Source organism: Corvus cornix, chromosome 1 (assembly GCF_000738735.6).
Source record: "Corvus cornix cornix isolate S_Up_H32 chromosome 1, ASM73873v5, whole genome shotgun sequence".
Lineage (NCBI taxonomy): Eukaryota > Metazoa > Chordata > Aves > Passeriformes > Corvidae > Corvus > Corvus cornix.
This window is the reverse complement of record NC_046332.1, coordinates 14,441,115-14,457,282: the sequence shown is the minus strand read 5'-3', so window position 1 is coordinate 14,457,282 and position 16,168 is coordinate 14,441,115. Positions and strand designations below refer to the sequence as shown.

General features: G+C 36.8%; 1 pseudogene; it reads right to left on the bottom strand.

The window, feature by feature from the left end:
• Positions 1-275: 275 nt before the first annotated feature.
• Positions 276-16,168, bottom strand: part of LOC109143271 — a 28,448-nt pseudogene continuing 12,555 nt past the window's right edge.

Genomic DNA, 16,168 nt, shown 5'->3' with positions numbered 1-16,168 from the left:
CCAGCAGCATTTCCTGCTGTCCAGCACAGGGCTGCCTGAAAGCACAAGACTATGATGGCATCAAGAAAGCTGTGAGCCAAAGGAGCAGAATGATGATTAATACACTGACACCATTTGGACATAAAATGGTGGACCCTTCCATGAAAGGACAGACAAAAAACTCGTAGAGGAAGGGTTGTCTTGGCCTGATGTACTTCTGAGTAAACTGGAGGGGGTAAATGGTCTTGTCAGCCAAACCATGCCAGATCATGTCACTGGAAGTAAGGGTGTCTCCTCTAGGACAAATGGCCCTTGAAGCTGCTAGGAGGGGGTGTGATTTTTGCCAGAAGCTGAGGAGTGCAACATGCATCATCATCATCATCATCATCATCATCATCATCATCATCTTGCACTTGGTGAACTGGCTTCTGTTCAAACAAGATGTTTGTTTTCTATATTAACTGATATATTCTGTAGTTTTGTAGCTGCCTGTTAAGGAATTCTTAGTGGATGGGGAGGTAACGTGGTCATGACAGATATGTGCTATCTTTTGTTTGAACTTCAAAGCTAACAGTTCAGTAATCTTAATGCATTGCTGAGTGAATGTCAACAAAGATATTTGCTGGTTACAGCATGTTTTGTGAACACTATGGACATGAGGTGGATTAACTTCAATTGATCAGTACAAGGACCTTTGCCACCTTGAACTTTGATTTTAACCATACAGGCTGCTGTCACTTAGGCCTTTCAGTAACTGCTGCCCTACAGCAGGAATAATGTGAAAGAGAGGAAAAAAATCCAAGATGAACTTACATATTTCCTTTACTAAGAATGCTTTGACACTTACCTTGTTTACCATAGAGAGAACAAATAAGGGATACTTCCATGTTTTTGAAAATAGAAAGTGGGTGTATGATGCTTAAAGAGCAGAAAGGTAAAGATGCTTAAAGAGAAGAATTACAAAGACTGAAGAACACCAAAGGAATAAGTTAAAAGTGCTCTCCTATAAACAGCATTTTGATATATGAAGACAGTGATGTGTAATGGGTATTTTGAAATTTTGTATGATTTTTTTGTATCTTTTCTTCCTTTGTAAAAAGCCAATGTGTATTTAGTGCTCCAAGGAGTAACATACAGAAGAGTGTGACTAACAATTTATCCACTGTTAAATAACTGGTGGGCTGATGCAGTAAGATACACACCTTCACCATCTGTTTTCCTGCTGCAGTTAGGTTTAGATTCTTGAGGATTAGGACCAAGATCTTGTCAAAATGATATCTACTTCTGGATTTGGTGATATCACAGAAAAGCATAGCTTTTTAATAGTATCATGGAGATAGATTTTGCATAGGAAAAATGGGGCTGAGGTATTATTTGAGTTTAACTCTGCCAGATTTTTGCTTCTCAAATGTAAAATATAATCTGTGTTGTAGTTTGGATCTACTTAAACTAAAGTTTACACCACTGGGAGAAAAACTGGTATGTGTGTTCAAATAAGGATGACAAATTTAAGTACTTGAAATAAAAAGTTTTATCCAAGCTGCAGTAAAGTAGCCTTTGCCTCTCTTTCTTTTAACATTAAAGACATCAAGTATGATATTGAATCTCTAATATGTGTAACAGTACTCTTCTACCATCATTGTATCATGTAAAATAAAAATTATGGATATTATGAACACTTTAAAGCTTATTATGTGTACTGTGCAAAACATCTTTGGAGACTTACAAAAGCCAAGTGGTGAACTAGTGCTCTAATGAGAAATATGCCGTCATGTCACTATACCAGTGTTGCAAATCTGTGTGCATGTCAAGACCTTTATGGAAATGAAAGAAGAGAGTACAGGATACAGTCTCTTACTTTTCACTAGGTCATTTACACATGGATACTTCTCTATAACATGAAATTTTTCTGTCAGTCTGTTAATGCTGAGGGTCTTAAATATACTCTGTTACTCCTAGGAATTAATGAAAAAGGTTAATTTTCTTTTTAATAAATTTGTATTTCCAATTTGGCAGCTGGTTTCATAGGATTACCTATTTTTATAAGCAACTTTTACATAAGATTATTATACCGTTTGTGAGGTTTATTTGGTTGGGTTTGGGTTGGTTTTTCCTACTGATTTTAATATTTAGCTCTGCATTTTGTCCTCTGAAGACATCAGTATCTCAGGTGCTGTTAACAGCCAGTCAGCCCTGAGCATTTATTCTATTTAACAAAGTGTTCACAATCTATTATCAGAAAATTTTGATGGTTTCATATATGCTGAAAAAAATCCCTCTACCAATGTACTGACCATCAGATAAATTCAAATAGGTACTAATAGGAAACTTCAATCACAGGGTCCTGGAATGGGTCAAGTTGGAAGGGACCACAGTGGGTCATCTGGTCCAACTCCCCTGCTCAAACAGGGTCATCCCAGAGCATGTGGCACAGGATTGTGTCCAGACAGTTCAGTATCTCCAGTGAGATTCCACACCCTCTCTGGGTGATCTGTTCCAGTGCCCGATCACTGCACAGGAAAGAAGTTCTTCCTCATGTTCAGGAGGAACTTCCTGTGCATCTGTTTTTGCCCCTTCCCTCTTGTCCTAGTGCTGGGCACCACTGAGCAGAGCCTGGTGTGCTCTGACCCCTCCCTGCAGACACTGACAGACGTTGATGAGGTCCCCTCTCAGTCATCTCTTCTTGAGGCTGAACAGGCTCAGCTCCCTCAGCCTTTCCTCATAAGAGAGATGCTCCATCCCTTCATCATCTCTGCAACCTCCACTGGAGCCACTCCAGGAGCTCTTGTCCTGTGGAGCCCAAAGCTGAACACAGCACCCCACCTCCTTCCACCTGCTGGCAATCCTCTTCCCAGTGCACCCCAGGATCCCATTGGCTTTCTTGGCCACAGGGGCACTGCTGGCTCAGGAACAGCTTGTTGTCCACCAGGACCCCCAGGTCATTCACAGAGTTTCTTAATGTTATGCTGCTTAATATTAATTTTTAATGTGATTTTTGTCAGAACATGTAATAGTGACAGAAACTAAATGCAGGAAAAATAAATGGGGAGTTGAGGTTTGTCTATGAGAAGAAAAATCATAGACAAACCTTACAATCAACTGTGTAAGAGGATGTATTTGTAACATGTATCCACAGCAAAACCCAACTTATTTTAGGACATTAGTATTGAGACTCTTACCTTTCTCTGTGTAGGTATTGCTTCTCTTAATATATGGGCTTATGCTTCTACAGTCCTTCATAAACTGTAGGGAAATCAGGCTTTCGGATGTAGGCTTGTGTTTCCTGTTACTAGTCTAAAGAGCTCCATGAAGTTTGTGATGGGGGCTTTTTATGTTTTGAGACAAGAAAATCTCTCCAAAACTAGATAACTAGCAAAATAATTTTGAAGAGTGTTAACAGATGTTGCTGGCTTCAACCCCCTTATTCCTTCCTGGAGATTGGAAACACCCAGTGTCATGGCAAATGAGCAAGTTACTGGGAATCATGTTGGTATTGTGGTTGAATTATATACTGGAATTGCTGTATTTTATTCTGTGTAACTTACACTTGTATTGTGTTTTCATTTTTATTTTTAATATCTGCTAAATCAGAAATCTCATAGAATACCAAATACCTTCAAATTAGTGAATTTATTTTAAATGTTACACCCTCCCTGCATAGAATATGTCAAAGAACCTGGTCAAAGGGGAATTGGACCCTGATGTGGCATAATGAAGGAATGAGAAGACAGAGTTTTATCTAAATTTTTCTACCATGTTAAAGATACTTGAATAACTTTATCTAGTTTGCTTAACCATTCTTATATGTTTGTGCATGTTGCCTCTTTGATTTTCTGAAAGATGAAGCAAGGGTGAGGGTCCTGTAAAAGAGAGGAAGAAAGTCTCCAGTACAAGGTTGCAGCAGGAACACATATTTTTTCTTAATTTCTAGTTACTATCTTTTAAAATACTTTGATCGGGTCTTAAATTTTTGTTCTTTCCTGAAATAAGACAACCACTTGAAGTTTTATTGATAAAAGAGTGATAATTTATTGCTGTTGGCTTTTACTAAAGGAAACCCACATGCATTCTTTAATAATGTTATCAAAGGGATGACTGACAAAGTACTGTTTTACAAGGCCTGTCTCATCTTCCCACCTATGAAAACATTCATACGAATGAAGTGACATCCTTGCCTTTTCAGGTCTAATATTTTGAAATTTATTAGATGATTTACATTCAGGTTTTGCAGCTCAAGTCCACTTTTAAAAGGAAGAATGATAATCAATATTTGACAGTTCTGATGTTTTCTCTGTATGTACTCTTATAAATAACATTCAGCACTATGATGCTGAGCAAAATGGTTTTGGAGGTTCCTATTGTGTCAGCGTCTAAATTTGTCTGATACTCTTATGTCAAGAGCGGTTTTAAAAGCAACTGCCCACACGTGTATGCATTTTCAAGCCTATTGAAAGTGACAATTTTTGCATCTGCACACACAAACACACACATATATATGTATGGAAATATATATATTTTTCATCTATATGATTATATATTTCTGAGTGTTCTTATAGAGCTCCATCTTATGATTTCTAGATTTCTTCCATCTCACTTAAAAGAAAGTAAAAGTGATATGGCTAAGGGATTCTGTTAGTACTAGAGAATTTCCAGATCTAAATGCCTTGCAAAATATTTCACATTAACTCTACAATATTCTCCTTATAGGAAGAGTCATGGGAAGTGATCAGAGATGGTGGGAAGACGTTGTACAGTTTTAGATGTTAAACGTTGTTCCTATACAACTGGAATTATTCTCCATCTAGTTTAGTCTGAACAAAGTTCTTCTTCACAGGTCTGCCTGTAAAAAGAACTGGACTTGCTATTTTATAGCATAGTTGTTCAGTTTGAAGTTTATATAGTCTCCACAAAATAGGCAATAGTAGTAAAAACAACCAAATAATATTCCCTGCCATTTCTTGTTAGAAAATTAAGCAGCCGTAATTCTGAACATGAAGTGGGAATAATGTGACCATTTTGCAGATGTTTCATGACCCAAATCACATTATTTGAGTCAGTTCTCCTTCTCTGCCATGAGCTGATGGCAATGGATGGCTTCATAAAACTTTCAGTGACAGGTACAAAAAGGTGATTTGGGGCAGGAAAAATATTTTCCATCACCCTAACGATGTCAAAAGCAAGACATGACTAGAAGAGAAGTTGAGGATAATGGGTAACTATTTTACTGGTCCATAGAATCTTGGTTTCTATGGCATTTGAAGGATGCTATGAACTACAGGGGTTGAATGATCTTATGGAACTTTCCATGGCTATTAAATCAGAGCAGTCATGGGGAGATGGGGGGAAGGGAATTACTTCAGTGCTGCTGATGGAAATTTTTTATAGGCATCTTGCTGTTTCCCATGGTGGGGGAAGATGGAATAAACTAATGACAGGCAAAGGGTCAAATACTTACAGGGTATAGGCATCCAACTGCTCAGATGCTAGTCTGAAGTTTACCCATGACTTTTTGGAATCTTTCTGGGATTGCAAAATTGTTTTATTACCATAAAGAGTAGCTTTTTTTTTTTTTAGGTTTTTATTTGAAGATGTACTCATTATTTACTTATCAGGAAGTACAGTACTTATAGTGTTATTATAATGCTTTCAGTTCAAATTCCAGTCTGAGTTCAAAAATATAAAATTTAGTATGGATAAACAAATATTTTTTTACCATGAATATTCTTTTTTGGTGACTTTTTTCTTTAGGGTTCTGCTCATATGCTATACAATAATAGCACTTCTAATAGCTCAAACTGTGCTCCCTGATCTTAGAACATCTGGAATCACTGAAGTTTAAACAGAAAGTTTTTTCCCTTTCACTTGCATACTGATCCTGCATGAGTTGAATTACCTGACATAAAATAGAGACAAGCTGAGAGTATTGCACCAGAATCAATTTCTAGCTTGAATAATTGAACAGGTGGTGGTATACCCTTGCTTAATGGCCTGATCTTCAAAATATTTTGTATATGCATAAATCTACTGTAATAAATAAAGTCCATGCAGTCAATGTATGAAATCTGAGTTTCACAGAGAAAAAAAAAGTAAACTCTAATTAAAGATCAGAATTTCATCCAAAAGGATTTTTGCCAGACCTTAGTGTACTTATATTTAACAAAATTACAGCATAGAAATATAAAATCTGTTGTAGTGCTTCTACATGGAGGTGATCTTGTTGTTTCTTTGTTGAAAAATATGTTTTAATACTCTTCCTGTAAGGAAGAGTATAGAACTTACATAGAGCTTTGGAGTCCAAAACTAAAATAAAACTTAGAAAACATATCCCAGTCTTAACTTGCAAGATGCCTGCAGTGAGAAAGGAGGATTACTTGAGAAAGTTTAGCAGAATAGCATTTATTCCTTCAGTTACTGTTTGAGAGTGGATAAAATCACAAAACTAGCCATGCAAACAAGTAAAAACTGTATTTAATTTTTGTTCCTTTGGGGAAGAACTTCCACAAATAATTTGTTTGGCTGAAAAACAAATCTTGTCTTTATTAAGTGATTACATATTGCTGTCATGATGATGGGGAAGCTGAAAGAAGCTCTCTGTGGATAAATGTGAAACTCCAGAGGAAAGAAATAAAGAAACTTGCCATTTTAAACAATTAGAGCTGTGTAAAAACAACACTTAGAATCTGTTATCTAGTGGCAATAATGGAATAGTAGGTATTCATTTAAGAAACCCTAAAAGGATTAAAAAACTGTAATAGCTGTCAACCCCCAAAGTATCCAACACAGTGAAGATAATAATTTTTCTGTCCTGAAAAAAATGACACTTTGGATCTCATAGAGGTTTGATTACTATGAGATTTTCTACTTCTGGCTGTCAAAGTTTGCTCATATTTGTCACCAGGTAGATGCCAGCAACGTTTTTTACACTATTAATGAAAATTTGAGGTTTAGGTTAGATATTAGAAAAAGGTTCTTTACCCAGAGGGTGGGTGGGCACTGGAACAGGCTCCCCAGGGTGGTGGTCACAGCACCAGCCTGATGGAATTCAACAAATTTTTGGACAATGCTCTCAGGCACAGTGGGGGATCCTTGGGGATGGTGCTGTGCAGGGCCAGGAGTCAGACTCGATGATCCTTGAGGGTCCCTTCCAACTCAGTATATTCTGGGATTCTGTAATTTTGCTACATTTAAAAGAGAGAACTTAACTGGCTTAAGATCAGATATATTAGAAATTTAGAGCACTAATTCCATGTATGACAAAAGTCTTAATGTGCTTAATTTCCTCTACAACAAAGAACAGCTCCATGTATATGCTGGGGCCAACTGACTGAAAAGTGGCTTTGCAGAAAAGGAGCTGGAATTCCTGGTGAAAAAGAGCCATAATGTGCAGAGAGAGCCAGTGGTGTCCTGGGCTGCACAAAGAGTTGTGCTGCCAGCAGGGCAGGGAGGGAATCCTTCCCCTCTGCATAGCCCTGGTGAGGCCACACCTGAAGTGTTGTGCCCAGTTCTGAACTCTCCAGTACAAGGGAGACATGGATATACTGGAAAGAGTCCAATGAAGGGCTATGGAGATGATTAAGGGACTCAAGCATCTCTCCTATGAGGAAAGGCTGAGAGACCTGGATCTTCTTAGCTTAGAGAAGGGAATGCTGGGTGGGGATCTCTTGTCAATATGTATAAATATCTGAAGGGACAGTGCAAAGAGGACAGAGACATGCTCTTTTCAGTGGTGCCTACTGACAGGACAAGAGGCAATGGGCACAAATGGAAGCAGGAAAACACTTTTTTTGCTGTGAGAGTGACTGAGAACTGACACAGGTTGCCCAGATAGGTTGTGGAGTCTCAATCATTGGAGTTATCCAAAAGATGTCTGAATGTTTTCGTGGTAACCTTCAAGCACTGGGTGGCCTTGCTTGACCAGGGTGCTTGACCACACAGTCGCCTGGCATCCCTTTCAACCTTAACCATTCTATGTGTATTCTATGTCCAACTAGAGAGAAAATGTGACATAACTTAAGATTTTATGCTGAGCCATCTAATAGGCTTTAATAGGTGGGTAATAAAGTGGTGAATATTATGGAACATAGCTATTCATAAAATTTAGTTCAGTTTTCCTGTACCTTTAGGGTTATTTTCACAGTGGCATTTGGAAAAGAGAATAGTCAAAGCAGAGAAATTAATAAAAATTCAAATAAAATACTCAAATGTGGAAAAAAGTTTATTACATCATATGAAATAAGGTAACCATCTATTGAAATGTACTTATCCATCACAAAAATCAAAGTGGCCCCTGAAAACAAAATGAAATATTTGAACCTTAGGAAAGCTAAATTCAAACTCTTACAGCCATGTAAGGAACAAATTCTGACAGAATCAAGGACAACAGGATAGTCCTACAGATTCTCAGAAAAATAGGAGCTTGCCTTCATACTTAGTGTTTGTATGTCAAAGTATTTCTCTGTGTTATTTTGTTGATCAATTTTAATTCCTTGCCTCTCCCCTTTTCACAAAACTTGATTCACCCAAGTAAGGAGTCAGGGCATCAGACTAGCACAAAGCAAAACTGAGCTGGTGGATGTTGTGGTAGTATGTAGATGCTGCCTATTTGAGTACTATTTTCATATGACTGTCCCTAGAAAGTAAAAAAACTCTATTCCCAAGAAGACATTCAGAAGAGTATGAGAAACATATTCTTTATCATTAAATAGACCTCCAACTTCCTCTGCATTAAAAAACCTCCACCTTTTATTTTTAATAAACAGTGTCAGGGTCCAACCCATTTAATTTGTGAATTTATGGCATCTGTTCACAAAGAATATACATGAAACTTTTGTTACAGTTTAAAACTGAGATTGCCACAAATGGATTTTGTAATCCTGGAATATGCTAATTTTTATCCTTTTTGTTATTTTGTTTTTCAGTAAGTAATTTTTCATTTAGCAGGGCCATTCGGTTTATTCAGATAAGCTCATCTTTGGTTTTGTTACAAACGGTGTGGAACTACTGGTTGTCTTGGGCAAAACCAGATATTTCAGAGAAGACTGCAGCATTGAACAAATTGGCATCATTTCAGTACCCTGATAAAAAATATCAAAATAGAAAATCTGTTGTTAATGAACACATTGTTATAGTTTTACATATAATTTTATTGGCTGCTCTGTTTTACAGTGTTGCTTCATACTTGCAATTAGGCAGTCAGATTATGAAGATATGTTGGGAATGATTCGTGTGCTTTCCACTTGAAGCAAGCCTAACCTGAGGGACTTCTCTGCAATCATTGACTTTCATCCTGTGCTATATGGTGTTGAGCATACTAATTTTATCTGTGGATATATAAGAAAAGTGACTTGCCTATATATAAAAATTGGCAGCCTGTCACCACCAATATATTTCTGTCATGTGGGCCAACAGCTTTCCTTGCATACCCTTGCAGAGATGCAGTGTGTGCATGCAAAGGAATAATTGGGTCCTCTCTATCAGCAGCACATGGTTGTTATAGTAGGATCCCCAATTTATTTTCTAGCTCTTGCATGATTACCAGTGGTAGACTTCATGCGAGTGTGATGAAAATGCAGTCGTTAACTGTATTGATCCTCTTTAAAACACAAGGAATCTAAATTGATCTTCAGGTTCCACTTTTATTTTTCAAGGTTGATGGCTGAGCCAGGAGGAATAGCAAATCTCTTGGTTTGTTAGATCAGAACACAAAAGGGGAGTAGACAGGTAACATACTGCTTTCTATGATTTTATTTTTTATTTGCTTAATAGTATGGTCATTGGGAGATTGAATGTTTGTAAATTAATTTGCAGATGGGTTTAACTTTGCCTATGGTTTGAATCTCATGGCATAATAAAACCTGATAATCCTTTGGGTCTGTCCTTAGCAATTGTGAAACTCTGTATAGTCTCTTAGACCTATTTGCTTTTTGTATTAGCTGTTTAGTTTTATGAATTACATCAGGAGCAGATTACAGCAGGTCCTACTGTGCTAAACACCACACAAACACAAAACAAGGGACAATGCCCTCCTCAAGTCCACAGTATAAATAGATTAAAATATTAACAGGAAAACACAGATGTGAAGCATCTTGTTCTTGTTACCCATCAGGCCAATAGCAAAGTCAGAATTGAACTGGTCCCTGTGTCCCAATCTAGTACCCTGTCGATCACACCGTGGTGCCTCTCGAAGTTAATGTGAATTAGTATTTCCAACATATGTATACAAATTTCTTTCAAACCTAGTCTAAAAGGCATCTTGGTGAGAATAAAGCCCCCTTGACAAGGGAACTGGAGGACACAGTCATACCAAAGGCATGTGTCGCTTTTTTCTTTTTAGCATCGTTCATCATCTTTGACAAGAAAATGCTTTGAATACAGTAGAAAGCTTTTCAGCCAACCCTTTGCAGCATAAGAAGAGGAAAGAGGCTCTACTTATTCTCTGTGTATTTACTTATGAAATTTTAGTCCAGAAAATTTTTGCTGCTTGAGGTCACCAAGAAAAGTCTACTTCCAGATGGGAGCCTCAAGGATACTGTGATCTGCTCCTGTGGTCCAGTATCCTATGAGGAACTGTGCAAGTTATCTGAGGAGAAAAGACCTAATCATCAAAGACAGAGACAGACTTATGAAGTTATAAAGTTTTCCCATAGAAAATACTTAGAAAGTATTTAATGAGCATTGACTTTAGCTGTGACTGTTCAGCTAACATTTCACATTAAAGCTCTTGGTCAGGAACATTTCAAATTAAAATTTAGGCCTCACTCTAGCAAGCCTCAGCATAGGCAATACTCTAATCTCATAGAGCACTGGACATATATTCTTTTAAGGTACTTGAGTAACAAACAAAGCAGATCCCAAATCCTACATTTTGTCTCTGTAAGCCTGTTTGGTTTTTTTCACTCTGTGGAACTATTGCAAAAACACATTTTAAGCAAGCAAATGTTGCAAAACCCATCTCCTATTTATTGATGATATGTATTGTAAGACATCATATTCAGATTGTCTCTGCTTCTAAAAGCCATAAAATTAATTGTAATCTATGAAGTATAGATTAAGAAAATTGCAACAACTTACTTAAAACAGTGTAATCAGAAACATACTTTCCTCCTACTTTTCCATCTCAATGAGAGGTTGAAGTTTAGATTCTTAAGTTGAAAATTTTAGCTATTGATTATGAGTGATAATTGCTTTTATCTTATGGAAAAAATTCAGCGATTTTGCATATGTATTTGCAGTGCATGCACTGGTTACTTTTTGCAATTATTAACTTTTTGATCACCTTTCCTTGAGGGTAAGGGTTGTATACCACAGTCTCAGGAAACTGTGAAGAAAACAAGAAGAATTACTTTTGACTGAACAAAAAATCAAGGAACACATATGTTGCATTCTCTTTAGCTATGCTATTAGTAAAAAATTCATTTTGAAAGTCGCAGTGGGGGAAGAGAGGGTAGTGAAGTAAGCTAGCAAAATCAAGGAAATGCTCTGAAATAAAAACAATTTCTTTAAGAAGATTTGGTATTATATGTCCAATACTGTATAACTAGTCTGAATGGGATATGCAAGTTATTTAATGATGAATACTTTGATCACGTTTGATGTAGTCTATACAGAGGCTTTCCTTTACCTGATTTTTTTTCTGAGAAAATATTGATAATCAATAACTTTGAAGAGTTGTGTTGGAGGTTAGGCTTTATCCTTTTTTTTTTTTTTCTTTCTCTCAGGGAATTTTGTCCCAATTATTGCCTAAGAGATGGCAAAGACCAATATGTAAAAGAGGTTGCTGGGGGAGGAGGAGGGGGAAGGGTGCAGCTGGCTACTCTCTAAGCTGGTGGACTTTCTCTTGGAAAGGGCAGAGATACTGCGAGATTTTGGCCAGCAGGTGAGGAGCTGGGCTTAACTCCTTGCTCTCTCTTGCTCTCGGATCAAAGGGGAGATGGCCAGTCTGCAGTTGATGTGGGAAGAATTTGCTGACACCATGGAATTCCATCTTTTACAGCTTCTGCCTTGAATGAGGCTTTGCTCGCAAGAGCAGCTGTTGAACTGGGACTTTATTGAACACCAGATTTCACCGGAAAGGACTCTCACCATCTACTCGGATGCCTCAAGGGAAAACCCAGGACCCCAATCCCCTAGTCCTGTCCTGAGGGAGCGTGTCCTGGCTGTTTGCGGGAGCCTGGCTGCTGCTGTCCAGCCCCACTGTTTTTCTGACGCTGCATCAGGTTTTTCGCTACACTTTAACCCAGCACCCTGTGCCTGCCTGGACATCCCACAGCTCCTGCGGCGTTTCTGCTATATTTTGTTTGTCACACCGGGTGTGTCCACCTCTGCCGTTCCAGCCACTGCTCCAAGGTTCCAGCTACAGCCCATTTCGCCCTCCAGAGGGACACCAGGATCAGCTGCCCCCGTGGGTTTGTACGGGAAGTCCCTTTTCCATCTCTACTGCCGGCTGAGTCGCCATTACCACATGGAGAGAGGCGGCCGAGCTTGCTGGCTGTGAGCGTAACTGCACCAAAGGAGAAAGGGCCCGACAGCCGAGAGAGGCTGTGCTTGGGTCTCTGGTTTTGTTTGTTGTTGTTGCCATTGTTATTTGTCTTGTTATATAGATGTACATATATGTATATACTAGTGAAGGACTGGTATTCCTTTTCCTGTATCTTTGCCTGAAAGCCCCATAATTTCAAAATTATAATAATTTGGAGGGAAAGAAGTCACATTTGCCATTCCAAGGGAGATTTCCCACCTTCCTCAGCAGACACCAGTCTTTCAAACTATGACAAGTTATAAGTGGAAAATTAAATAGAAGAAACCTCTACCGTTTAAGCAACGGAAACATACACTGATCAAATCAAGATAAATTGACATTTTAAACTTACTAAATTCTATGTACAACCTTCAGACCAAGAACTATTTTAATAGATTTTTTTAACATGTTATTGACCAAGAAATGCCTTGCTGTTTGTATTCTAGTTACTCTCCATGGTTAGGAGCCTTCCTGAGCAAAATGCTGTATGCATTTGCCATAATGTAGTTCTGGATTAGAAATTCTAATGGAGGAAAGAAATATGCAGCCCTGTGGCAACCTAGAAGACAATGATGTAGTTGAAAATCATCCATAATTGTAAAAGATTCAATATCTTCAAGTTATTAAGAAAACTTACATAAATATTTCAATTAATTTTGCAAGTCAATATTTATTAAGCACCAAAAGGATGATCGTTGTGATGTAATAATTTAATGAGACCTATTAAAAATAGTGACTTTACATTTGTGTGCTGCCATTATGCTGAATACTGTGTTTTGCAAAGGCTTGTAATTGATGAGAAAGGACTGCAATTGCAAACTTTTCCTTGTTACATTGTCTGCCTAACTGCCTACCTTCCAGTTTGCCTATTTGTCAGAAGTGGGCCTCTCTGTTGCCTTAGTCTGACATTTAAGAGGAGGCAAACAACAAAAACTTCAATCACACCTCAAGTCTTATCACACTGAAGAGCACCTTTACTGAAAGTTGTAGCAGGCATTTTATTAAATCTGACAAGGGCATGATTTCTTGTTCTGATTTTTTTTTTTTTTTTTTTTTTTTTGTTGCCTAACTCTCATGCACTTTTTTTACCCTGTTGGCCTTTGCTACAATGGGTAGGATTTGGTCAAATAATGGAAGTTGGACACATACTTGTTTGCTTGGTTTTTAACCTGGAAGCATAATTCAGGTGGTTTGGTTTTGTTTTGGGTGTTGTTTCTTTTAAAATCCCCAATGACAGTGTTATAGCTCTCTAACCTCTCAAATATCTAAATAATTTTTCATCTTGGAGTCTAAGGCTTTATGAATTTACTTGCAGCTGTCTTGTCTCACTGTTTCAATATTAGTTTTCCCTGTTTCTCTGACCATATACTTATTTCTTCTGGTTGTTTCAAATCCATTTCTTCTATTACTTATTATTAGCAAGTATTAAAATTCCACATTATTCATACAGGTTTGTCTAAAAAATTTTGCATTGTCAAAATATGTATATTTGTCCTTTCTCTGATATGACTTCTCAATCTTTATTATTTTGTTTTTCTCCCCTATTTCTACTGGGTCCAAATGTATTCCTTAAGGAGTATGTTTAAAAGAATAGCTTTTCATAAAATTACCATTCTAGAATTTTTTAAAACTTAAAATACTGACATGCACTATGTGAAAGATGGCACTTGTTCCCCAGGAATATTGATTGGAATACTCTTGGTTTTCTACTTCAGAAACCTTGAAACATTAAATGCAATTATTTTCAGCATTATTTTCCAAAGCCTTATGATGCTCTGTAACACTATAATCCTATGATGCAGTGGGAGTGAAGGAATGTTTAGATCCAGCATTGAATGCCAGTGTGAAACTACAAGAGGTAAAATACAGTCCCACTACCTGCTGAGAACAGCAAGGGAAAGACCAGAAAAATAAGATACCCTTTGTCCTATATTTATTCTCTGTAGAGTTCTCTGAGAGTCTGTAATCTACAATTTGCAGAGGGATTGGAGGCAGTCAAAGATAGAGCTTTTTACTGTTATATGGAAACAAAAATATAGCAGGAAAATTCTGTCACTTTTTTCATATACTTTGGGTAGGCTGAAATTACTTTCCTAAAAACTTCTGGAAGTAAACATGAGACTAAAAGTCAAACACATTTGAAATGGATTTTCTCTGGGTTCATATTAGACCAGTTTGAAACTATGTACTTAAATGGACATTCAGTTAATATAATTTGCTTATCATTGTTTAAAAAGGAGTTAAAATTCTTAATTACCATTAGTGAAAAGATGCTCTAATGTTGGGGCTTTATTTTGAAATTTTAATTATGGTGCCTTTATATAATTCTAAAATATTTTTGGGCATGAACTTGGTGTTTGTCACAATGTTTTATTTGAATTTAAAAAATTTGATCCTGAAGTTGGCAATATTTGTGCACATCTGCAGAAATGTCCATTCGATGGAAAATAACTCTTTTGGAGGCAATGAGATGCTTTGTTAGAATATCTTAAACCAAAGGGGTATGTCTCAAAGGTTTTACTAAGTAAAGTTAAATTCAAAGTCTTTGAAGTCTTTTGATGGCATCATCTTTTGATGATGCCATCAAAAATATCTTAATTCAATAATGTGGCAAAATTGCTTTAGAGGAAAACATTATATGTCAAAATACATTAAAATGGTTTGGATTTTAGTTTATAAATGCTTGTGAAATCTCACTTTCATTTCCTTATTGACTTGTCTTTTGCATGTTTTTTAAGAGGTAACTTATGTACAGAATTTTATGTGTAAAGCTATTATTTAAATTTCTTTTCTTTGGAAAAAGCAGTGAAGATGTTTTTGCTCTGTGAGTTGATCACTTCGATGATAACTATGTTAGTAAATAACCTAATAGGCCCACAGAGTAGGTTTTCTGTTTTGATGTCAGAAGCACACTTTAGACAGTGAATATTCCAGGCAGGCTGGGTGAAGGGTACTGTTTTAAAAATTAAATATTGCTTTTTATTGAAAAGTTAATATTGCTCCATTTTCAAATGTTGGTAAAGCTATTAATTTTGCAAAATATATTAAGTACTCTTCTTCTGCTGTGAAGAAACAAAATATTAGAAAGGTCGATAAATTGATAAAGGTGCCAAAATAACATGACAATAATAATCAGAGACCACAGCACATAAATCTCTAAAGAAAGAAAAATTAGAACTTGGATTTGTGAAATTTCTGTCATAAGTAGATCTATTCACACAAGAAAGTAACTGTAGAATTTGATGTGCTTGTTTATGAAACAAAACTGTTGAAATAGATCTCCAATTTTTTACGGGTTCTGAAATGTCTCTTTGAACTGGGGAAAAGAGAAATTTTACTGATTGAGTAGAAAGAACAAAAAAAAGGTAGAAAATTTTCAAACATGTTATTTGAACATAGCACGCAGTCTTATTTCTATAAAAAATAGCATTTTTAATCTGTTCTAATCCAGTCCGGTTTTCCAAATTAAAGTGAGTCTCTGTGGCAATTCATCCTGGTTTGACAGAAGAGGGCAGTGTTTCTCTACCATTTTACATGGGAAATATGCATATTATTTTAAAAAATCAGTCTCTAGAGAGTATTTTGAGCCAATGAATTTAAATGTAATAAATGCCCTCTGAATATGCTACTTAGTAAAAATAACAGGCAATGAAAAATCCAACATTATGGTTA